The 25,826-nt window shown below is 44.7% G+C and overlaps 1 long non-coding RNA gene across 1 annotated transcript; it reads left to right on the top strand.

Annotated features, from left to right (window-relative positions):
* The first annotated feature begins 456 nt into the window (after window positions 1-456).
* LOC114703620 lies at window positions 457-25,826 on the top strand. The gene is made up of 3 exons (XR_003736151.2): window positions 457-604; window positions 950-996; window positions 24,572-25,826. It is a non-coding gene; the product is annotated as an uncharacterized LOC114703620 (long non-coding RNA).

Here is a 25,826-nt window from a genome sequence, read left to right as displayed (position 1 = left end):
AGCTCAGGAGATTCTGACACATACTAATGTTTAATGACCACTCACCTAGAGGACGGGCGGGCGATATATAACAGTGAGTGCAAATAACACTGGACTCCTTGTTGTGCTGATCTGGGAACAGTCTGCTGAGTCTTTATCTTTGAAAACGAGCCCAAGGGCACTAGTGATAAGATGAGATTTGGAATGAGCTGAGTCAACTCTACATGTCAAAAGGTTGTCACATTTGAACTTTTCTACTTAAAAAAAGAAAAAAGAAAAAAATGCTCTAAAGTATAGCCCCAGGGTGGGACAAAGAGAATTCTGGGAAATGTAGTTTATTTATTATAGGAATACCTTGCCAAGGATAGGAGGAGTTCTGGACTCTGGGTACTGTCTCACTGGAGATGCGAAGCTTTCCAGGGCACCCAGACTTGGCTGAAGGCCAGCCTTTTCTCCTGCGGCTGGCAACAGCTCTCCGGTAAGAGTCCACTGCATTTTATCTTTTCGTTTGTCTCTTCTGCTTGTTGAACACTGACTTTCACAGCGTCTTGTTCTGTTATTCAAACCTGGCTTTATAACTAGGTCTGCAAAGGATTGTTTCCCAGGCGATTCCCGTATGAAACTGGTAAGGACAGTTGCCTTTGGGTTGGCTTGTTTGATGTAATTTATTGGGAAGGGCTCCAGGGTTGCGGTTTCAACTGGGCAGGCCTCCCTGCCTGTAGCTGGGAGGTGAGGGCTGAATTCTGCTCTGGGGAACTTTGGGTGGAAGCGCAGAAGATGCCGCCACACTCTCGTCTTTGGGAAGTCAACTCTGAATTAGTTAATATGTTTAAGCCCACCAGACTCAGGCTTAGCTGTCAGGCCCGAGGAAAGGGTTTAACCAGCTAAATTACAGAGGCCACAAAAGACTGCCAGCAGGACCCAACAGAAAATGGTTATTGCTGTGCTAACTCAAAGTTTCCATCTCCAGATTTCATCCAATAGAGACCGGAAACCTTCTAGTTAATATACACACAGGTAAGTATTGGGGTTATACACACAGGTAAGTATTGGGGTTTGTGCCTAACTTCCCAATACAGAGAATTTGCAAATCTCCCTTTTTTCTCTCTTCTTCCTTCCTTCCTTTCTTTTTCCTTCCTTCCTTCCTTCCTTCCTTCCTTCCTTCCTTCCTTCCTTCCTTCCTTCTCCCTCCCTCCCTCTCTCCCTCCCTCCCTTTCTTTCTTTCTTTCCTTCTTTCTTTTCTGCTTTAACATCTGGGTGTGTGATCAACAGGACACCCGAGCCACGGAAATACAGGCCCAGTTTGTAGGACTACGTATTCTACCTCTCTCTGGCTGCTCCTCCCTCTGGCACTTTACTTAATTTGGATTGTTTACACTTTCATTTTCTTTGGAGGGAAGAGACTGCTGCTCTGTAAAGTGTGACTAGAGGTGTGTAGCCTTGCTGGTACCCTACAAGTCCAGTTAACTCTCCTGTCAATCCAGAGAGCCAACCTGGAAGCCCGAGTGAGGCACTGAGGACCAGGCTCAGCAGCTCCAACTTCAAAGGCTCCTCTAATCCCGTAGTCAGTCATTACTCTAATTCTTCCTCAGCTTCTTCCCTCTCAAAAGTTTCCCGTGATTCTCCTCGTCTCCAAGTGCCTGGCATCTAGTCAGACCGCCAAGCACTGCCATTCCTTCCCCAGCTGTGTGGCCCTGAGGTCATTTGTGGATGCGAGCTTCCTGGTACCCTTGTCCAGGAGGGAGTCACTCTGACATCAGAAAAGCAGCTATAAATAGGATCTTGTATTATCTTGTATTCATTTGTTGTACAGCTTCTTTCCTTTTCCAATGTAAAGACCTAACACAGGCCTGCACACCGGCAAATGTCCTGTCACTGCGCTCCACCCCAGCCTCTGGCTTCTTGGCTTCTGTGATCACACACTGGTGTGTAGTGTTCTTTTAACGTCACACCTTTTTTATTCCTTTGATCCTGTAAGAGGGACTTCAGAAGAAAGTGAAGGCACATGTGTGTGCTGAATCAGTTGTTTTATTAAAAATTGTATGTACTTTTTTAAAAAAAAATTATTTTAAAGTCATCTTGCATTTATCAGAAGTTGCAAAAGTAGAGATATTTCCCAGAAGCCTCAGGGATCTCCCCTGAGGGTCGATTCTTCCTTTGTTGTATGTTGTGTACACCAACTTAGGAAACTCACGAGCACAGTCAGATGTTAGTGGCGTTCAGGGGTGTGGGTGAAGTTCTGTGCGGTCTGAGCATGTGTGGATTCTTGGAACCACCAGTTAGGACACGGAGCTGCTTTACAAAGGCCGTTTGTACTTCTCCTTCACTGTCAAGACCATCGTCCTCTGTTGTTCCCCCACCTTCCCTTGCAACCTCTAGGACTCACTCATCTGCTCGTTGACGATGTAACTTTGACAGTTTTGAGACCTTTACAAATGGAGTCATATGCCATGCAAATGTTTGGCGAGGTCTTTGATTTTTCCCTCTCGACAGTTCCTTCCAGCACCACCTGTGCTGTTTTCTGTATAAGGGGTTTGCTCTTCTTGGTGGCTGAGAGGTATTCCATGGTCATTATTACCGTGTAAGAGCCGGTTTAACCCTTTCCCCTAAAGAGGACTATTTGAATGGTTTCCAGTTTGAGGGAGTACAGGCAAATGCTTTGAATTTCTGACAGATCAAAACTTAAACAGAAAATGCAAAAAATTGCAAATGTTGATGCCACGGAGCAATCCTTTTCTACACTGTGATTATGTATTACTCTCATTGGTTAATAAAAGGCTGACAGGCCAGTAGCTGGACAGGAAGTTAGGGAGAAAGCCAAACTGAGAATGATGGGAAGAAGGAGGGCGGAGTCAGGGAGATGCCAGCCAGCTGCCCAGGAAGCAAGGTAAAGCCATGAGCCACACAGCACAAGGTAGATTAATAGAAATGGGTTAATTAAGTTCTAACAGCTAGTTAGTAATAGGCCTGAGCTGTCAGCCAAGCATTTATAACTCATATTCAGCCTCTGAGTTGGTTATTTGGGACCAGATGGTCAGGACAGGTAATGTCCAATTACATGTTGAAAATGACACCAGTGTGTGTGTATGTGTCTATGTATGTACATCTGTGTGTGTATGTGCATATCTCTGCATGTATGTATATATGTATCTGTGTGCATGTGTGTGTATGTGTGTATGTGTGTGTATGTGTATGTGTGTATATGTGTGTATGTGTATCTGTGTATATATGTATGTGTGTGTATGTGTGTATATGTGTATATGTGTATATGTGTATGTGTGTGTATCTGTATGTGTGTGTGTGTGTGTGTGTGTGAGTGTGCAAGTGTGTGGGAGATTGAACCTACAATCTCATGCATATTAAACATTAGCTCTCCCAGACACTGTCCTTTTTCTTCCAAAGAGAGGGGAACTTGGCTTCAGCATTACTGGTCACTGGCAGTCCTGCTTGTGGCCACCTTTGCTTGCCTTTAAGCATGAGCCATGACCTGAAGTCAGAGCACATGTGTGCAGGAGTAGGCATGGCCTGAAGTCAGAGCACGTGTGTGCAGGAGCAAGGCAGCAGGTCTGGTCTTGGTTCTGCTAACCACTTAGTGATTCCACAGCCTTGGTAAGCATGAGCTTTGGTGTGCGACAAGACATTTGTTAAAGTGCTTAAGACTATTCTCCACAGAGTGTAGCCATCTACACTGGCCTTATAGGTGATTTCTCCATCACATGCTCTGTGGTTAGCAGGGTACTTTTAAATTATTTGAGATTTATTTAGTGTCTTTTACAAAGCCACTTTGTAAAAGATACTTTATTATAGAGTTGAGTTTTAGGCAACAGTAACTCTTAACAGGAGTTCCAAATGTGTGAAGGGTTTTGTTTTGTTTCAAAATTTTTACTTTTTTCAAGGTCTTTCTATGTAGGCCTGGCTGGCCTGGAATTCATAGAGATCTACCTTCCCTACCCTCCAAGTGCTGAGATTAAAGGTGTTTGTCACTTTGCCTGACTCCCAAAATTATTTGAAAAGACTTATTTATTCATTGGCTTAATCAACAAACATTCATTGAGCACATAGTATGTCCAGACACTATTGTTTCAGGTACTGAAAATGTAAAGACCCTTTCTTTCAAGTGATGTGGTTATTGATCTGAAGGAAGCCACTGTAGAAACATATACCCAGGACTCTGTGTGGACGTACATTATACATTTCTCGGCTGTCAGCGTCACTGTGAGGAGCAAAGCTGTAGACTCAGAGTACGTCAGGATTTCCGAGTAACCACCAGATTGAATCCCAGCTTGCTTTGCGCTTCCACAGCTGTGATCAGTTTATGGAAACAGGACCTCCCACTTGTGTTCCCCTGCCTCAGCTTCCTGAGTGCTGGGGTTGCAGGCTTATGACCAGTCCTAAACAGTGGAAGTTTCTGTCGCCTCTCCACATTGCTCCTCCAGCATTTGGGTTGTCAGTATTTCATGTTTTAGTTGTTCCAGATGTGTGGTGGCTTCCTGTTGTTTTAATTTGTGGTTCTCTGAAGACGTATGTTGAGTATCTTCATCCATCCTCTATCTATCTAATTATCTATCTATCTATCTACCTATCTACCTATCTATCTACATACCTATCTATCTATTTAATTTTTTGGAGACAGTGTTTCAAGTATCCTCGGATGGCCTCAAACTTGCTGTGTAGTCAAGGATGACCTTGAATTTCTGGTCTCCCTGCCTTCACCTCCTGGGCACTAGGACTGCAGGTGAGGATCATCTGCTCAGGCAGTGTTAGAGCTCCACCCTGGCTGGCCTGTGCACAACAGACAAGCAGTTAGCTGAAAAATATGCTTCCTTGACCTCTCTCTCCACACATTTCCTTTGTGAAGTGAGATCTTTTCAGATCTTTGTCCGAATCTAAGCAGGGTTGTTTGTTTCTTATTATTGAGTTTTAAAGTTCTTTGTATATTTTGGATACAGGTCCTTTATCAGACATGCCTCTTACAGTGATTTTTTTTCCTTTTTGTTTTGTTTTGTTTTCTCTTAATGGAGTTTCATTATTGTTTTTATTTCTGAAGCACACATCCCCCTTGCCCCAGAAAATGAACACCAGGGTTTGAAACAAATAAATTCACCAAAGGAATACTATGCCTTTTATGGCAGTACTTGCTTTGCAACCAAAAAATTTAATAACACATCTTGTTGCCTTTCTATAAGTTAAGTAATAGAAACCCAGCAAATATATTTGCCACCTTGCTCATGTTTGAAAAGCATGCTATAGAATGGCTGTGTTGGTTGAATTATAATTAATTATACAATTTAATTATTTTGAGTAATTTTGTGTGGTACTTTCCTGAAAGTATTTCATAGTGACTTTTTTTTTTTTTTTCCCCCGAGACAGGGTTTCTCTGTGTAGCTTTGCGCCTTTCCTGGATCTTGCTCTATAGTCGAGGCTGGCCTTTCCTGGAACTCACTTGGTAGCCCAGGCTGGCCTCGAACTCACAGAGATCCGCCTGCCTCTGCCTCCCGAGTGCTGGGATTAAAGGCATGCACCACCACTGCCTGGCCTCATAGTGACTTTTTAATAATGCTTTTTACATGTGAGTTAACATGTGAATTTGAATTTTTAGATGAATTAAAGGGGCTGAGGAGATAGCCCATTGGATGAAGCATTTGCCATATAAGCATGAGGGCTTTAGTTTGGATCCATAATCCATGTAAAGTTGGACATAGCAGCAAGCATCTGCTATGGGATGATCCTTCTGTATGCTGTGAATATGTATTACTCTCATTGGTTAATAATAAAGCTGTTTGGTCAATAGCAAGGCAGGATAAAGTTAGGCAAGACAATCAAACTGAGGACTAGGATGAAGAAGGGTGAAGGGGAGGGACATGCTAGCCAGCTGCCCAGGAAGTAAGACATGCCAGAGGACAGGTAAAGCATCTAGCCACGTGGCAATACATAGATAAATAGAAATGGGTTAATTTAAGTTGTAAGAACTAGTTAGTAACAAGCCTCAGCTATTGGCTGAGCATTTACAATTAATATAAGCCCCTGTGTGGGAAGTGGATGCTGGGTATTTGGGAACAGGGAATCAGGACAGGAACCATCTGGTTACAAGTGTCTGTAAATCTAATGCTCCTATAATGAGATGGGAGGGGATCCAGGAGACTCCCTGGAGCTCCCAGTCCAGATAGCCTGGCATATGCAGCAATGAACAAAGGACCTTATCTCAAAAAGGTCAAATCCAAGGACTAAGACTCAAAGTTGTCTTACTTCCTTATGTGTGCCATGTCATCTGGTGCCTACATCACGCACTTAAACTTGCATTCTAATGCACACATGTCATATACTCATAGATATACACAAGAGTTTTTAAAAATGGATTAAATGTTGAAATTTAGAAAGGCTGAGGGTATGAAAGCTGTTTAGGGTATTTGGCAGGTAATTCCCATAGCTTGAATAGACCGTGTGTTCAGTTCCAAGTTTTGTCTAAAATGTATTTATAGCATGTGCTGATTAGGAACATTTTACTCAAAATTGGCAGAAATGTAATGAAATTAAGATCTATACAGTTTTCTTGATGTGTCTAAGCCCAAAGGATAAAATACAGTGCCTTTAATATGATGAACGAGATACAAGGGTAAGGAGCAGTAGTTTAATGACCTGGAATTTGCTGTAAAGCTGAGGATGACCTTGAACTCTCGATCCTTCAGCTTCTGTCTCCCAAGCGTTGGAATTACAGGCTCATACTGCCATACCCAGCTAACAAGAGACTTTAAACAAGAAGTTAGAGAGGATGCATCTGAGAACAAGGATCAGTCAGTAAAGAGCCTGCCACTCAAGCATGAGGGCCTGAAGACCTGAGTCTGGATCCCAGTACCTGGTAAAGCTGGGTATACTGGGGCTGGGAGCCGGGAGTAGAGACACAGGCAGGTCCTCCTAACTCCTAGACAGCCACCCTAGGTGCATGAAGTTCCAGGTGCAGTGATAGACCATGTCTCACGAAATAGGATAAAAAGTTGTGGAGGAAGACATCTGGCCTCCTTACACACAAATGCATATGCATGCACATATGCACACCACACACACACACACACACACACACACACACTCACAGAAACAGAAACAGAAATAGTGATGGAGATATATAGAGAGACATACAGAGAGAGACAGTGACAGAGAAAGACACAGAGACAGAGAGACAGTGACAGTGACAGAGATACAGAGAGATAGAGAGGACAGAGAGACAGTGACAGAGAGAGACAGAGAGAGAGTATAATACGCAATAGGAACTGGTGATGTAGCCCAATGGTAGAGTTTTTGCCCTGCATACATGAGTTTTAATCCCCAATCTCTGTCAAATGAAAAAGAAAATACTAATATTGAATACAATTCTGTGGGAACAGAAAGAAATGGAAACATGGGGCTGGAGAGATGGCTCAGCAGAAAGGTCCTCACCACCAAGGCTGACTGCCTGAGTTCCATCCTCAGGACCAACACGGCACCCGTGTACACACGCGCGCACACACACACACACACACACACACACACACACACACACAGTAAATAATAAAACATAAAAGGAAATATGCACATTTTCAAATGTCAAAGAAGGATAGTTTAAGTTTTAAATTTCTGTTCTAAGTCGTGATAGATAATGACAATCAGCACTGTAGAGTTTAAACATCTGCATTTGACAGGAGCCCTTTTATTTTAGAATGCCTATCCATGTAGTAAAGTATGTCAGACATCATTCTTGTGTCTGTGTACATACGACGAAGAGTCTAGGGTTCCGTCATCTTAGAACCTTGGCTGTCACGACTTCAGGTATCTCTGATGTGGAACACTGTAGACTGGATCTCAGGTTAGCTCTGTCCACTTCTGGAATGTTGTGCTTTGGCCACTCTAGTTAGAGTCTGTATGTTTTTGTGTACATAAGAAGGAAGTACAGGGCGTGATGGTGCACGCCTGTAATCCCAGGATTGAGGAGACGGAGGCAACAAAATCAGGAGTTCAAGACCAGTCTCAGGAATATAATGAGTCTGAGGGGTGTGACTATGATAGAATATATTAATACATCATGAAAATGTCATAATGAAACACATTATTATTATTATGCCTAGCTGATACATAGAAACAATACTCAAAGACAGACCCTTAGTTCATCTTCAGCAGGTCCTGTGACAGCTGGCACAGCTGAAGTAAGAGGCCCAGACTGTAAAGCCGCCTTCTGAGGAAGTCTCTGAAGTTAACCAAAATCTGCCGGCCTACTTTCTTTAGTTTCCTCAAATCCTATCCTTGTTTTCATGCTCGGTTTTGAAAGTAGAAAACATTTTAAAAATATTACCTAGTAACGATTCCAGTGTTTTTTCTTTTCTTTCAAAAACCTGGAATAGTTGTTTATTAACAGCTTCATTACCAAATTTTAAAAAGTGAGCTTCCATAGCTAACTGAAGAGCTATTAACAGCTGGTGGCTGCTGGGGAAGGGAGGGTGTGGCTCCTGGCGGGGGACCGTGCTCCAGGGGGTCGCCCCACACCCACTAGTGCAGGGGCAGCACAAACTGGGCTGGTGGGTTATCTCTAAAGGCGGGGGAGGGGCACACAAAATTGGGAGTAGGGAGTTGATTGGAAGGAGGTAGGAGTAGTGGCGGGGGGAGGTGAACGGGATCAAAGTGCACTGTATGAAAGTCTCAACTAATTAATAAAATACTATATTTACAAAGCTATGGAAACCTAGAAAAAAAAAGTAAAGGGGTTGTTGTGACGTCTTAACTTCTGGGATTTGAAAACTGGACAGTGTGGTGTCCTGAGTTTGAGCAGAGACAATACAACGAGGAGTCAACCCTCTTACTACTGTACATGCCAGAGCCACAGCTGATAGAACTGGTCGTCTTTGTAATCATGATGCCCCCTGTACTGAACTCCAGATAGCATGGCTTCTCCACAGCCTACATGAGCCTTCGGAGAATCAGCTCCTTTAGATTTCTACTTACCATATACAACAGCACGTTTCAAAACCCTTCCCGAGTAAGTGCCATAACTCGAAATCACAGTTACCTATCTAATCAGAGTCACTCTAGCTGGAAGGATTTACAAAATGTGTAACAAATTCTTAGATAATGGTACAAGGTTGGTGTTCTGTTAGGACAGCCAGGACCTTTTTGTTCTGGGCAGAATAAAAAGTGCCTTTATCTTTTCTGCAAGGAGTTGGCAGTTTGCTCAAGGACATTTCTCAATTTTGAAACGCAAATTTAAGAGCATATTGCGTGCTTTCCAAAGCAAATACATTTTCCTCTTTGGCTCTGTGTAGTTCCCTGCAGGGGTGCTGTTGGTCATTTGTGAAGAAGCTGATGTGGAAACCCGTTCAAATTTTAGAGATGACTAAGGCATGCAGTTTGTTGAGCCCTGCTGAGAGGAAAGGACACCTCCTGACCTCCCAGCCCAGGGGAGGAAACTTGGCGTCCCAGTGAGACGGCAGCGCCCTGTCACTCTTCCCAACACAAAGCCTGTCTCTCCATCTACAGTCTTGTCCACTCTCTGGCTCACTGGTGTTGCTCACAGCAGCAGCTGGAGATAGTGGCTTCTCACTCCTGCAGGACTTCAAAGTCTGGGGCATTGCTTTCTTGAAGATTATACTGTCATAGAGTCCTTAAGGGACTAATTTCTCTTTTGTTTCTTAGAGTAAAAAAAACATGAGGACATGTCTCTAGAACCTTCTTAGTCTTTGACATTTTATATTTTTGGTTGTGAGCCTAGCCTTTAACGGCTGAGCTATCCCTCCAGCCCGTCTTTGACATTTTAAAGCAGCTAAGAGAGCCTGTGTTGTGGTCCTGCTTTTGTTTCTTAGAGAAATTAAATGCCTTTTCCTCATCCTAGGCTCCTACAGGTCCTAAGTCATGCAAACAGCAGTAGGGCTCAAAGGCTCAAGGAGGCTGAGTGGACACCGGCTCTTACCATGTTGTGCCTCTGGGGAGCCCACCAGAGTTGACCACTCAGACACAGTCTATAGCCAACTGACAGTCTTTACTTCTGCTGGCCGAGACTACATTCAGATATCCAGGACCCAAGTGGGACTCGGCAGCTGCAGGGAGAGGTTTGTACAAGCAAGCAGTTGAACAGAATCTAATGTAAGCAGTTAGCTGGAGGAGGAGGTTTTGTACAAGCAGGCAGTTTAACAGAAGCTAAGTTAGCTGGGGGCATCATGACCTTGGGTTTCTAGAGTAGAGTTGGGTAATTTCCCACAGAGCTTCTCATCAAGGAATCAAATTCTACTTCAATCTAAAATGGCCTCAGCAAGAGTACAAGATGGAGGAACCTCCATGCTGTCATGCCCTGTCACATTCCTACTGGTTCTACAAGCATGGGTTAGCTCATTGACTTGTCTTTTTGTAGGTGGGCATAGTAGGCTTAGCTGAGTTTACTCTCTGTTTGATTTAGTTGGCCATGCAGTTGACGATTCAGTGTCCCACCATTAGCCCCATCAGAATAAGAATCAATGGTCTAGCTAATGCTGACAGTAAGGTGATCAGTCACAGGGTCCAGGGAAACAGAGACTGGGTGTAGTTCTCTGTGGTGGTATTGTGTTCCCCAAAATGTTGTGTACTCTAATAAATTTATCTGGGGTCAGAGAACAGACAGCCACTAGATACAAAGGCTAGAAAATGGTGGCACTCACACCTTTAATCCTAGCATTCCAGAGATAGAAATCCCTCTGGATCTCTGTGAGTTCAAGGCCACATTGGAAATAGCCAAGCATGGTGACACACGCCTTTAATCCCAGAAAGCCAGCCTTTAATCCCAGGGAGTGGTGGTAGAAAGCAGAAAGATATATAAGGCGTGAGGACCAGAAACTAGAAGCATTTGGCCTGGTTAAGCATTTGGCTGGTTAAGGTTTTGGCTGGTTAAGCATTCAGGCTTTTGAGCAGTAATTCAGCTGAGACCCATTCCGGATGAGGACTCAGAGGCCTCCAGTCTGAGGAGACAAGACCAGCTGAGGATCCGGCGAGGTGAGATAGCTGTGGCTTGTTCTGTCTCTCTGATCTACCAGCATGGACCCCAATAACTCGCCTCAGGTTTGATTTTATTAGTAAGAACCTTTAAGATTCCTGCTACAGTTCTCTCTCAAAAGTTTGGTTGAACTACAGAAGGGAAAGTTGTGGAGACCTAACTCCAAAAGTGGGCATAAAAGAACAAAGGTCTGTATGGAACCAGGGTTGCTGATCTGCGGCCAGGTTGACTATCACCTTCCCTGTGTCTGTTATTCTTAATTCCCAATTCCAGATAGGAGGATGGTGAGGGTTATCGGCCCCCACCACCTTACAGAGAGAAAGGAAAAGGTGAACATAGCATTCTAGGTTAATGATCTCGTGTTAGTCTTATCTTAACCACTGAGCCGTCTCTCCAGCCCCAAGGGTCAGTCTTATCTTTAAGGGCCTGAAGTCTGAGCAACAGTTGATCTGTCATTGTCCTTAGTGATCTTTAATTGAGAGTGATGAGTCCAGGGGACAAGACCAGCCATTTTCACAGCAGTTGGGGTGGTGAGGGTAACTGGGTAGGGTCCCTTCCAGGCAGATTCCAGCATCTGGGTAGAGATCCTCTTTATCCAAACCAAGTCTCCTGGCTGGAACTGGTGGACAGGTTCAGAGGTGGGAGCTGGAGGATTCCCTTCAGAGAACCAACTGGCGAGCTCCCTGCAAAGCCTGCAAGGACTTGGGAAAGGAGTGAATAGGCATTTCTGCTGGGGGAATATCTTGGAGTTTGTGGAGGATGGGAAGTGATCTCCCAAACATACCTTACCTTCTGGTAAGGAGTACCTCAGGCTCTGAGCAGGATATAGGAGAGGAGATTGGTCCAGTTTTTGCCAGTTTCCAGGACCAATTTTGTCAAAGTCTCAAGAGTTTATTCATCCTTTCTATCTGATCTGAGCTGTATGGCCTGTACACACAATGTAGTTCCCATTAATACTTAATGCCTCTGTCAGACTTTGAGACACGTTGGCCATGAAGGCAGGGCCATTGTATGACCTTAAAGCTAGGGACAGTCCAAACTCAAGAATTATTTCCTGAAGAATTTTCTTAGTAACTTTGGGTAGGGGTGGGTTTCCACCTATTTTGAAAAGGTTTGTATAAGTACCAGTAAATATTTATAGGCAAACACAGGAGGCCTGATTCAGTAAAATCCAACTCCCAGTGTTCTCTGGGCTCATTTCCTGGGATCTTCCTTCCCACTTTGAGATTTACATGAGCACACATCAAAGTAATGTCTTTAATCAGGCATTCCAAATTTGGAAAAAAAAAAAAAAATACCTCGCTCTGAGGAGCTTGGCAGTTTTTGTGGCCCTGAGGTTGGTGGCTTGGTGGAGATCCGTACTGAGTTGCCCTGCCAGACTCGTGGGAAGGATGGGTCGGCCACTGGCAGCATCTGCTGATCTTTTTTATCCTGTGTGGCGAGTTCTTGTTCTGCCCAGTCAGCCTCTCCTAGGCTGTATTCCAGGCAGTCCCCTGCTTAAAGTGTAGCTAGAGTTTCCCTGCCTTGCCCACAGTCAGGACAAATCTCTGTCACCCGCCAGTCCCACAGCTGCTCAGACCCAAACAAATAAACACAGAGACTTATATTGCTTACAAACTGTATGGCCATGGCAGGCTTCTTGCTAACTGTTCTTTTATCTTAAATTAATCCATTTCTATAAATCTATACCTTGCCACGTGGCTCGTGGCTTACCGGCATCTTCACATGCTGCTTGTCATGGCGGCGGCTGGCAGTGACTCCTTCCGCCTTCCTGTTCTCTCAGTTCTCCTCTCTGTTAGTCCCGCCTATACTTCCTGCCTAGCCACGGCCAATCAGTGTTTTATTTATTGACCAATCAGAGCATTTGACATACAGACCATTAAAGATTGTGCCCAGATATTCCTGTCTTGGTCACTACTGCTGCTCCTGTATACCTGAGTCCATCTTGGAATCTGTGACTGTATCATGTCTTCACACCAACAGAATCTCAGTCAGCTCAGGCCTGCTTGCCTGGTCAGTTACCTCAAGTTAGTCATAATCCTCAGGAAACTGGCAGGGTGGAGGAGCGATGTGTAAGACTGAACGCAACGTTGGGTCATCTGGGGGTTAGACATCCATCTCGGGTGCTCCCCTCTACAGGGCCTCGGCAGAGTGTGGTGCTGTCAGTAGCAAGCCTTCCCCAAAGTTCATTTGTCAGCTGTGGCCCTTCTTTATGCTGGCCATCTAGCTGCAACTCGGTCAAGTCTCTTGGACAGATATGCCATTGGTCTTTTTCAGGGTTTGTATGAGGATCCCTTGGCAACACCTCTGGCCTCATCCACATACAAGTGGAATGGCTTAGTAATATTTGGGAGGGTCAAGGCTGGGGCAGACATCAAAGGTCCACTGCTCAGTCTCAGTATATTCCAAGGGGTATGTCCTCCAATGCTGGCATAGAGGGCTTGGCTATCTGTGCAAGTCCCATTATCCATAGCTAGCAGTATCCAGCCACCCCCAGGAAGTGCCATACTTGTTGTTTTTTTTTTTTTTCAGTGTGAGAACAGAGATTTGCAGGATGGGTGAAATACAGTCTTGAGACAGCATCTGCTTTCCTTCCTCTAGGTTGTAGCCTTGGTGTGTGACCTGAGGAACACACAGGTGAGCCTCCTTGGATGAGACTCTGTCCCTCAGGGCTTGGAGGATTTCTAAACGGCCTTTCATTGCTCACACTCCTCCCCAGTGGCTGAAGCCAAAGGAGGCCATCTACATGTCGGAGCAGGGTGCTTTGTGGATTTTTTTTTTTTCTAAATTCCAACAGTTCTGCGCTCGGAACTTCATCAAATAATGTTGGTTAGTTTTTGAACCCTTTCTCCTGATCTATTTCTCCTACTTTCTTCCTTGACTGTCTCCCCAAGGGAAGCAATCACCATACGAGAGATTTTCTTTCCTGTCTGCCTTCTACTGAATCTTGGCTGTTGTAAACTTTCTGAGCAATTTCCAAAAGTTGAGACCTATTCATCCCTTCATATCCCTCTAGTTTCTGGAACTTTCTCCTTATGTCTGGGACTGACTGCAAACAATTTAGTGGCTCACTGGTTTCCATGGCTATCTGGGTCTATAGGGGTAAGAACACTATGTATCTCACAGAGCCTTTCCAGGGATCCAGTAGATTCATCAGGTCCTTAACACTGACTTACCGTGGATAAGTTGGTAGGTTTTCTGAGTGCTGCTTTTTATTCTCCCAATAATGTTTGGCAAAAAAAAGCATCCAACATCCTCTTACCTTCATTGGTATTAGGATCCCAACTGGGCTGGGTAGACAGGAAGATTCACTCTATCCAGGCCTCTGCATCAAGCAGTGTCCCATCATCTAGCCAACTTCCTACATTCCAGCAGGATTTGGTCTCTCTCCTCCACTGTAAACACGGTGGCCAGGAGCTGCTCATAGCCATCCCAAGTTGGCTGGCCTGTGTAGAAAACAGTTTCCAACAGGCTGATTAGTGTCTGCAGCTTCTCTGAAAAGGGAGGGTTTGAGGTCTTCCAATTATACAAGTCACTGGTAGAGATGGAGATGACAACCACAAATGAGGAAGGGGCTGAACCTCTACTCCTTCCTCCCCAGGTGCCACTGGGAGGGACAGGGGAGGGAGGAGGAGAGAGAGAGAGAGAGAGAGAGAGAGAGAGAGAGAGAGAGAGAGAGAGAGAGAGCACATCTCAGGGAACGATTTCTTCTTCCGTGCTCACTCTGCTTAGATGGCAGGGGCCCCTCATCAGAGGCTGGACCCCTCCCAGCTTCCACACAGGGAACAGCCCAGGACCCGTGGACCGCAAGTGGGAGTCAGTGACGAAACAAGTCAGGAAGGAGCACCAGGGCTGAGCGGGGAAAGGTCAGTCTCCTTCAGAGGGGCTGAGAGATCTCTGGGTGATCTGGCCAGGACCAAAAGGATTTGGGTCACCAATAAAAGGGCACAGTCTTAAGCCGAAGGTGTGTGTCTCACACTCAAGAGCGCTGTTGGTTAGTACAGGCAAACCGGTGGCTGCAGTGGTCCCTGCTGCTCAGGATGGCAGCACTGGCAAAGCAACAGCGGCCACTGGTAACATGGCCACGGTCCCCGTGGGACGTGCGTAGGTGGCCCAGTGCAGCCCTTGAGCCTGCGGGAAGTTGGGTGTCATTGAGTCTGGGGGAAGCAGTGGCTGGTCTAGAGCCCACTCCCCCTTCTGTTTTAGATCTGTTTCTCCAACCAACAGAACTGACAGAAACATACAGAGTGACACATAGTAAAGACAGTCAGGGATGGCTACTACATAATTCATACACCTGAATAGACCAGGAGAGTCTAGTCCTGGACAAGATCTATGGTTGCATCCAACCTTCCCTCCTGTGTCCTAACCAGATGTGCCTCCTACCAACTAAACTAACCTCTGGAGGTGTTCAGACCAGATGGCTGTCAATTTACCTTTTTGGGGGGGTGGAGAGGGTGTCAGGTGCCTTCAGAGTGCTGGACAACAATCCATCAGGGAGGATTTTCTAGGGGCCCTGAAACATCTTGGGGTATGCACCCCTTAGGAGTCCTCTCCAGCCAGTGTGCTCTTCCTTGTTCCCAGGGGCCTGAGGCCCCCAAGTGTCAGGGTCCAGTCTCTGGGGAACCTCAGGTGGACCCCCAAAACAGAGAGCCCACCAGAGATGACCACTCAGACACAGTCTATACCCAGCTGGAAGTCTTTATTCCAGCTGGGACTACACTCGGATATTTAGGACCCAAGCGTGGTCCTGAGCATTTTAGTAAGGGGTTTTTAAAGGCAAAATCCTTTAAAACCCACATCCTAGTATTTCACTCAGCAGCTGCAGGGAGAGATTTTGTATAAGCAGACAGTTTAACAAAAGCTAAGATAAGTTAGCTGGGGCATCTTGACCTCGGGTTCCTAGAATAAAGTTGGGTAATTTTCCACAGAGCTTCCCATCAAGGATATCAAATTCCAGTTAAACCTAAAATGGCCTCAGCAAGAGTATAAGATGGAGGGACCTCCGCACTGTCTTGTTCTGCCACAACTGGGTATTTGATGGAAATGGGAGCAATTACATGGGGAGACCAGACTGATCACCTACAGTACTTGCCTCTGGTAACACCATGGAGGCTCCTATGGCTGTAGGTAGCCCCACAGGGAATGGAGACACTAAGGTCCTTTCTGTTTGAACAGACTCCAAAAGCCTGGCCAGTGAGCATCAGTTACAGCGGCAGTCCACGGAAGAAAGGCTCTTCTTCAGTTTTTTAAAAATTATGCAGGTTTATACAAGGCCATTTCCATGCAAGTATGTAATATGCTTTAAGCACATTCCACCATGGCTCCCTGCCCTGTACCCACCCCCACCCTTTTGTTCCCAGGTTACTTCTACTTTGATGACGTCCTGTAGGAGTATCCCACGGGAAAAGTCAGAGTTGTCAAGCCTATGATGGCAGCCACCACTGCATGCTGAGCCTGGCTCACCACTGACTGACTGAGCCTGGCTCACCACTGCATGCTGAGACTGCCTCACCACTGCATGCTGAGCCTGCCTCACCACTGCCTGAGCCTGGCTCACTGCATGCTGAGTGGGATGGTTTTACAAACTGTCCATGTAGCAGGACAACTTGATAACAAAAGCAGCTATAGCTTATGTTCAAGGCTCATCAGCAAGGAATGACCAGAATTGTCCCATATCTCTTCTAGGCACTATGTTCTGAAGCCTAGAATTATGTCTTTTAATTTCCAAGTGAAATGAAATGACTTTTATTTGTAAAATTCTAACTCACAAGGAGGAACTTAGAGGCCAAAGCATCTGTGTTTTATTTGGCCTGAAAACTTTAAATGGATGCTGACATTAAAAAAAATAAAGTAGCTGGTGGTGGTGCACACATTTAATCCCAGCACTAGGGAGGCAGAGGCAGGCGGATCTCTGTGAGTTCAAGGCTAGCCTGGTCTACAGAGTGAGTTCCAGGAAAGGTACAAAGCTACATAGAGAAACCCTGTCTCAAAAAACCAACATAACATAAAATTAAAAAAAAAATTACATATAAAAATCCAAACTTCTAGTCTCTCTTGAAGAAAGTAACAAGATTTTATAACTTTCAGCCTGACTCCTGTAAGGACAACAGCTGTGGGTGGTTGGGAACTCCAACCTGATGGAAGATTCCCTCTCTGTCAGCTGAGTTCCCAGTAAACCTGGATGTCTTCTGTGAACTACGTGGGTTCTGCCCGGCTGCTATGCACAAGCCAGTTTTTGACCTCTAGACTGAGGCTTTTTGTTTTGTTTTTATGGATATGTGCGTACTAAATAGTTTTATGTCAACTTGACACAAGGCAGAGTCATTTGAGAGAAGGGAGCTTTAATTAAGAAAATGTCTCCATAGGATCAGGTTGTAGGCCAACCTGTAGGCATTTTCTTAATTAGTGATTGGTGGGGGAGGGCCCAGTCTATTATGGGTGGTGCCATCCCTGAACTGGTAGTTCTGGGTTCTATAAGAAAGCAGGCTGAGCAAGCCATGGGAGCAAGTCAGTAAGCAGCACCCCTCCACGGCCTCTGCATCAGCGCCTGCCTCCAGGTTCCTGCTCTCCTTGACTTCCTTTGACGATGAACTGTGATGTGGAAGTGAAAGCAGAATAAGCCCTTTCCTCCCCAAGGTGCTTTGGTCATGGTGTTTCATCAGAGCAGTCGTGACCCTGACTAAGACGATGCACGTTCTGCTGCCTGCCTGCATGTCTGTGCGCCACTTGCATGTCTGAAATGGGTTCAGATCTCCTAGAGATGGAGTGAAGGATGATTGAGAGCTGCCACCTGTGCTGGGGGTTAAACTGGGGTCCCCTGAAAGAGCAGTCAGTCTTTTAACTACTGGGCCACCTCTTTCACCCCAGCATGGGTGTTTTGATGGGGAAATTTCATTATTTTCACATCAGAGAGCCAGCCTGCTCCCATGTGGCCTGCTCATATCTAGTCCAGAGGATGGAACCCAGGATCTATTTACTGGTGCACACATGGACAGAAAGCCTTCTAATGATTTTAATTTGACTATATTCAAATCATAAACATCTTGATGGATAATACAATTACGTTTGTGGGTTATACAGGAAGCTATCAAACAGGATTACATATTGTGGTGGTTTGAATAGGAACGGCCCCCACAGACTCATGGGTTTGAATGCTTGGTCTATAGGTGTAGCAGGGTCCTTGCTGTTGTTCCCTTTGAGGGCGGGGGCCAAGTAGGCACAGAGTCAAACCGTACAGACTCCGGGAGAATGTCAAAACAACAAGCTCAGTTTATTCAGGAAGAGGCAAGCCTTATATACTCTCCACCCACCCTTGGGGGAGGTCTGATGAATATGCATCAGCCGGTGTGAAATGGCTGCCTCTCATTGGTCCAGGTCATCTCCAGATCATGTTTCAGCTGCTGTTGCTAAGACCATCACGCAGACCCAGGCTGGCTCTCAGAAAGTATCTTTTTTACTTTTTTGGGCCATCTGGCCCTCAAGCCCCTTAGGGATGAGTCATCCCACATATAGGGAGTGGCTCTATTAGGAGGTATGGCCTTGTTAGAGTATATGTGGTCTTGTTGGAGGAAGTGTGTCATTGTGGGGGTGGGCTTTGAGGTCTTCTAAGCTCAAGTTTGGCCAGCATGACATAGACTTCTTCCTGTTGCCTGTGGATCGGGATGTAGAACTTTCAGTTCCTTCTCCAGCACCATGTCTGCCTGCATTCTGCCATGTCCTGCCATGATGATAATGGACTAAACCTCTGAAACTGTAAGCCAGCCCCACTTAAATGTTTTCCTTTATAAGAGTTGTCATGGTCATGGTATCTCTTCACAGCAATAGAACACTGACTAAGACACACATTTAGTGCATTAGTTTTGGGGGCTTTTGTAACAAACTAGTATAAACGCAGTGATTGAGAACAAAAGAAGTTGGAGCTTGTCATGGAATTGCATGCTTTTAATCCTAGCTCTTGGGATCCTAAACTAGGAGGTGAGAAGTTCAAGGCCAGCATGGGCTATACATTAAGACTATCATAAAACAATCAGACAGATTTTATTTATTCATGGTTCTAGGAGCTTAATATGAAGTCTCTGTAGGGTCATGCTCACTCTGAAGACGTGAAGGAAGAATTCTTCCTTGCCTGTTCACCTTCTGGCAGCTCTAGGCATTTCCTTGGTACTTCCTGTACAGTTCTAATTGCTACCTTTATTTTTACATGAACTTCCTTTTAAAAATAGCTTTTGATGAGCCGGGCAGTGGTGGTGCACGCCTTTAATCCCAGCACTCGGGAGGCAGAGCCAGGCAGATCTCTGTGAGTTCGAGGCCAGCCTGGGCTACCAAGTGAGCTCCAGGAAAGGCGCAAAGCTACTCAGAGAAACCCTGTCTCGAACCCCCCCCAAAAAAAATAGCTTTTGTTTATCCTTTGACAATTCCATACATGTATACAATGCATCTTGACCCTGTCTGTCCACCCCTCCTTCACACTCCTCCCCAGACAGCCCTCAACACATCCCTTCTCAACTCCGTGTTCCCCCTTAACCCACGGCTTTGGGAACCCACCAAGTCCACTTAGTGCTGTGGAGTATTGAATGAGCTTGTCCGAGCCTGAGCAGGTAGCCACAGCTGCAGCCAGTTCATGAGTGCGTCAACCCTATTGTGTCCAGAAGACGGTATTTCATAGCACTCTTTTCTCATCCTCCAACTCTTGCGTTCTCTCTGTCCTCTCTCGTGTGATTTTCCCATCCTTGCTTGGAATACAGAAGTCGTTTAGGACTGAGCACACAACAGCCACTCAACATTCTCAGCACTTGGAGCAGTTGTGAGTCAGTGCATCAACACTGCTGTTCACTGCAGGAAACACATGCTCTCTGCTGCTCAGATCTCCTCCAGCCTTTCTCTTTTAAGGACACCTGCTATTTTGATCAAGCCTCATCTGGATTACTCAGGATGATCTCATCTTGAGATCCATAATTTAGTTCCATCTGAAAGGACTCCATCCACATAAGGCCACACTCACAGGTGAACAATTGTGACAAGATGCCATGACCCAGCCAGCTTATAAAGGAAGAGCTCATTTGGGGCTTGCCTACAGTTTCTGAGGGTTACAGTCCATCACCATTATGGTTGGGAGCATGGCACCAGAGCAGCAGCTAAGAGCTCACATCTCATCCATAAGTTGCAAGCAGGGGGGAGGGGAGGAGGGGAGAAGGAGGGAGGAAGGGAGAGGGAACAGCATGGACGTTTGAAACCTCAAAGCCTGCCCCCAGTGACACAGTTCTTCCAACAAGGCCACACTTGCTAATACTTCTCAAACAGTTCCACCAACTAGGGGCCAAGAATTCAAATATATGAGCATATGGGAGCCATGGACAAACTGTAGGGTTTCCAAGAAAACAAGTGGGATGTCCCATGCCATGCTCAAAGTAAGGTAGTAATGAGGCTGTAATTGGCTTTAGTGATTGTCTTCTAAGTAACGTGAAGGTGTGTAACTGGATCCTAAGGACTCTCTTGGGGGAGGGGGTGAGAAGGCATGGCGTCAATGACACAGACACTGTGAGTCCATTGAAGGCAAATAAGGAACTCATTTATTCAATAACAGGGAAGGCCTTATATACCCTCCTCCCAGCACCCAGTCTGTGTGGTTGTCCCTCATTGGCTGGGCATGATTAGGAACTCTGACATTGATCAGGAACTCTGACAGTGACTGTTGCTAGGCCCTCAGGCAGACTCCAGGTTGGCTCTTAAGGAGTATGTTAAGCGTATGCCTTGGCAACTGATCTGAGCCAATTTCCTCGACCCTATGGGCCTGTCCTACTACAAAGTTGCACTCAGGTGATAGTGTTCAGCTGATGGCACTGGCCTGCTGATAACTTAAGATCACTATGGAATATCTTTATTGGAGACTGTCCCTGATTAATGACCCATACTGAAAATGTAGCAATCTAGCTGGACACAGTGGCTTATTCTTATAATCCACACAATTGGTAAGCTGAGGCAGGAGGCTGGTGAGCTTGAAGCCTGTCTGAAAAAATAAATAGCAAATGACATGGTGCAGAAAGACTACTTTGGATTGCCTATGTTGGGAAACGGAGAGAGATGGGAAATAGCAGGCTCTCGAGCAAGGTTGACCCAGTTTCACAACTTTGAGCAGTTTGCTTACTACACACACCTGATTCCACATTGTGAATTAATTGTTCTTCAGTGTTTATTGTCAAGACAGGATAAGAACATTCATCTCAAAAATCTTTGATGTGATGTGATACCCATGTCTTATAAAGGCAAACATTTAATTTGGGTGGCTTACATTTCAGAGGTTCAGTCCATTATCATCGTGGTGGGACAAGGCGGTGTGCAGGTAGACATGGTGCTGGACAAGCAGCTGAAAGTCCTACAACATGATTCACAGGCAACAGGAAGTAGTCTGTGACACTGGGCATGGCTTGAGCATATATGAGACCTCAAATTCCACCTCCACAGTGACACACTTCCTCCTATAAGCCACACCTCCTCTAGCAAAGCCACACCTTCTAATGGTACCACTCCCTTTGGGGGCCATTTTATTTCAAACAACTGACAGTTTTTAGATTCCCTAAATCTTCCCTATGCATCACAGAAGACACCTGTGGTTTCTGCTTCTCCTCTGGGTGATAGAGGCCCCCTTTCATGTGACTGGCTTGGCAATGTCCTTCTCTCCTCTAGTGAATAAAGTATAAGCATGTAGGTGGACTTTTCTTTCCCTGCCAGTCAGTTCCTACATAACTACACAGAGACTTACTATTAATTATAAATGCTCAGCTTAGGCTTGTCTCCAGCCAGCTCTTACAATCTAAATTAACCAGTTTCTATTAATCTTTGTGCTGCCCTGAGGCTCATTTACCTCATCTATGAACTTCCCATGTTGCTTCATCCAAGCTGGCTCGTGACTTTTGTGACTTCCCGACTCTGTCCTTTCTTCTTCCCTGTGTTCTCTCTGCCTCGAAAATCCTCCCTAGCTATCAGCCAGTCAGGTTTTTATTAACAATGAGAATAACACGTCTTCATGGTGTACAGAAGGATTATTCCACGGCAATTAAGATCAATATTATATGTCAATTCCAAGGAGTACAGTGTATCATGGTGTCCCCATTTCCTCACTTGAAAATTAAAGGGGTAATATCTACTTTTCAAAACACTTGAGAATGTTAAATAATTGTGGTGATATTTTGTTTGTGATCTAACAAATAAAGCTTGCCTGAAGATCAGAGGGTGGAGCCAAGCTACTACTAGTTAGCCATAGAGGCCAGGCAGTGGTGGCACATATCCTTAATTCCAGCATTCAGAAGGCAGAGGCAGATGGAACTCTGTGAGTTCAAGGCCACCCTGGGCTATACAAGATTGATCCAGTCTAAAAGAGAAACAGAGCCAGGCAGTGGTGGCACACACCTTTGATCCATTAGGGAGGTTGAGACAGTAAGTGATATGGCTGGGATGAGAAAGGAATATAAGGTGGGAGGAGACAGGAACTCAGTCCCTCTCAGGCTGAGGATTAGGTAGAGGTAAGAACTCCAGTGGCCAGCTGCTCTGCTTCTCTGATCTTTCAGCATTTACCCCAATATCTGTCTCCAGGTTTTTATTAAGACCAATTAGGATTCATGCTACAAATAATAAATTCAAAATTTCCTCCGTGGAACTCAAGAAATGTCAGTAACACTGCATTAGATGTAGTAATTCTCCACTGGCTTTTTTAAAATTTATTTTTACATTTGACGTGGTCATAATAACTCCTTTTTATTTATTCTTCTCTCGTGTTACAACCCTATTGCAATTTCCCCTCCCTGCTTCCCTCCCAGCCCCTCCCTCCCCAGCCCCTCTCCCCCAGATCCACTCCCCCAGATCCACTCCTCCTCCATTCCCGTTCAGAAAAGAGCAGGCCTCCCAGGGATGTCAACCAAACATGGCATTACAAGATGCAATAAGACTTGGCCCCTCCCCTCATATCAAGGCTGGACAAGGCAACCAAGCAGGAGAAAAGGGTCCCAGAAGCAGACAGCAGAGTTAGAGACACCCCAACTCCCACTGTTAGGAGTCCCACAAGAACACTAAGCTACACAACCATATGCAGAGGACCTAGGTCAGACACATGTGGGCTCCCGATTGTTGGTTCAGCCTCTGTGAGCCCCTAGGAGCTCAGTTTCCATTGGGTTTATATGGCTGACTTCATATTGAGGTTTCTCACTTCAAAGAATGTATCTACTGTCATTGTTAATGCCTGGTTATCCATTGAAAAAAAATTTGCTTAGTAAAAAATTTCTTGAGCAGTGCCTAATAAACTGTTTCCTGCTGTATATTAACTTCTTTTGTTCATGTTCCTTTAATCCTTCTCCAGCTAATGGCTAATACTTGGAATTCTAACATCAGAGAGATACAAGAGATATGCAAAAAGTATGCATACCATAAATACATGTTGGCAGATGTTTCTTTCCCACCCACCAGTTCCCAAATAACTGACACAAAGACTTAATTACAAATGCTCAGCCAATAGCTCAGGCTTGTTACTAGCTAAGTTTAAATTAGCCTATGTTTCTTATCTATGCTTTGCCAAGTGGCTTGGTACATTTTCTCAGTATGGCATGCCCATCTTGCTTCTCTTTGTGTCTGCTGGCAATTTCAAACTCTGCCCTTCTTCCTCCTAACATTTTCAGTTTGGCTATCCCACCTAACCTTGTTCTGTTCAGTCATTGGCCAGTCAGCTTCTTTATTAAACCAATTACAGCGACATATATTCACACAATGTAAATGAATATTCCACAAATGTGTGACTAAATGACTACTCACACACTGAGCACACATATGCAGCCCCGACTCAGGTTAAGAAATGAGCATAACCAGCATCCCGGAGCCCCCAACAGGCTTGCCTTCTGTCAGCATTCCTTCCTCCAAAATGAACCACTATCCTGATTTCCTGTAACATAGATTATTTTCCTTGTTTTTTGTTCTTGATATAAATGGGACAATGCAGGTCACAATTAGTGCCTGGCTTCCTCCAGTCAACACTGTAATTGTGAAATTCATCCATGCTGCAGATTTAGTTAAAGCTGTTCGTTCTTGGTGCTGCATAATACCTTGTTCTAGTGTTTACTTACCTACTTATCCACTCCATTAATGGATATTAGAGTTCATTTATGAGCCATTATGAGTCCAGTTTCTATGAATGTACTTTGAGCTAAACATACTTGTTCCTTTCTGTTGCACAAAAACCCGAGGAAAGAATTTGGAGGTCAGATGGTACACATTTATTCCACTTTAATAGACACTATTAATCATTTTTCAAAATGTTTCACATTTTTTTAATTTAAGACTTTCAGTTAGAAGTTATGCAGGCATGGCCAGGGTATAGCTCGGTTAGAGTGCTTACCTAACCTGTGTGAGGATGTAGGGTCAATTCCCAGTAAAACACACCCATGCGTGCACAGACACACACACACACACACACACACACACAACACACACACACACACATCATTGCAATCTATAGATAGGGAGCAAATTTTTAAACTCTGAGGGAAATTGATTTCAATCTAGATTTTAAAATCAGATACACATTTAGATATGAATATAGAATGTCTTTCTCGTCCTCTCTTGCAGCTAGATGTGCCCAGGTAACTCAACTCCAGCAAATAAGATGAGAATTGAACTGGCAGATGAAAATGCTGAGCCATCCTCCAAGAAAGGCAGCTGGCTTTTCCTTCCTGTTTCCTTCCTTTCTGATGGAGCTGAAGCATGCAACTTGGACCACAAGTTACTCACTGAGGATAAGACAATGAGCCAGAGCTCACCATGCTGGCCTTGGGCAGTGTAATCCTGAGGGTCTCACCTGGCAGAGAAAAGTGTCGCTCCTGCTTTATCCACTGTCGTTTTGTCCCTAATACAGCAATCTGAAAACCTAAATCTCTAACAGTTTGCCCATTCTGTACTCTTCTCATGAACCGATGCCGTGGTCCACTGACACGGAAAACCAGCCAAGAAGAGGAAACCAGAGCATTTAGGAAACAGAAAATTTAATCTGGGCAGAGGCAATGAAAGAATGCATGGATTTAGTTTAACTATAGGAAACAAATTCTAAGTAGCTAGTAGTTCCAATGAGAGTTTTTGGTCTCATCAAATGAGAGGCCCAAAGACAGATGTTCACGTCTGGTAACAGCTGCTTCATTATGTCCTCGGGGATGCACTACTTTTCAACTTTTTAATTCTATCATCTCTCTGGTATGTTTTTACATTTTAGATTTGTAAGATGATTCCTGGAATTTCAACCAATGCTACCATGTTTTAACAACAGTTGAGAGTAAATTTGATGACAAAATGATATAAAATCCAATTAATTCAGCCTTCAGTTTAAGAAACTTTCGAGAAGCTCCATTCAACATCCATTTTATCACACTGGCCTTAATCTAATCACATGACTAAACTTATTGGCAAAGAAACCTAGAAAATGTAGTTTGTTACAATAGTAAAATTATGTATGATTAATGAGGAAAAAAATTAACTATTGCAACAAGAAATGGTTGTTTCTAGTCTAGATGTCTACCAATGGGTGGATGGATAATGAAAATGTGGTACATTTACACAAGGACTATTATTCAGTTGTTAAAAAGCATGAAACTATGAAGTTCACAGGTGAATAGATAGAGCTAGAAAAAAGCATCCTGAGTGAGGCAACTCAGACCCAAAATGGCAAATAGTGTATGTTTTCTTTTATACATGGATGTTAGCTTTTAAGCATTTAATTGGTATGTTAAAATCCACATAATAGAAGGGGTTAGGTATAGAATAAAGGACTGGGGGCAGGGAAGATTTCCTAAGGAAGAGGAACTAGAATATATGTAGTTATGGAGAGACTGGA

This window comes from Peromyscus leucopus, chromosome 20 (assembly GCF_004664715.2).
Source record: "Peromyscus leucopus breed LL Stock chromosome 20, UCI_PerLeu_2.1, whole genome shotgun sequence".
In the NCBI taxonomy this organism is placed as follows: domain Eukaryota; kingdom Metazoa; phylum Chordata; class Mammalia; order Rodentia; family Cricetidae; genus Peromyscus; species Peromyscus leucopus.
The sequence above is the reverse complement of the archived record's forward strand: the minus strand, read 5'-3'. Positions and strand labels throughout refer to the sequence as shown.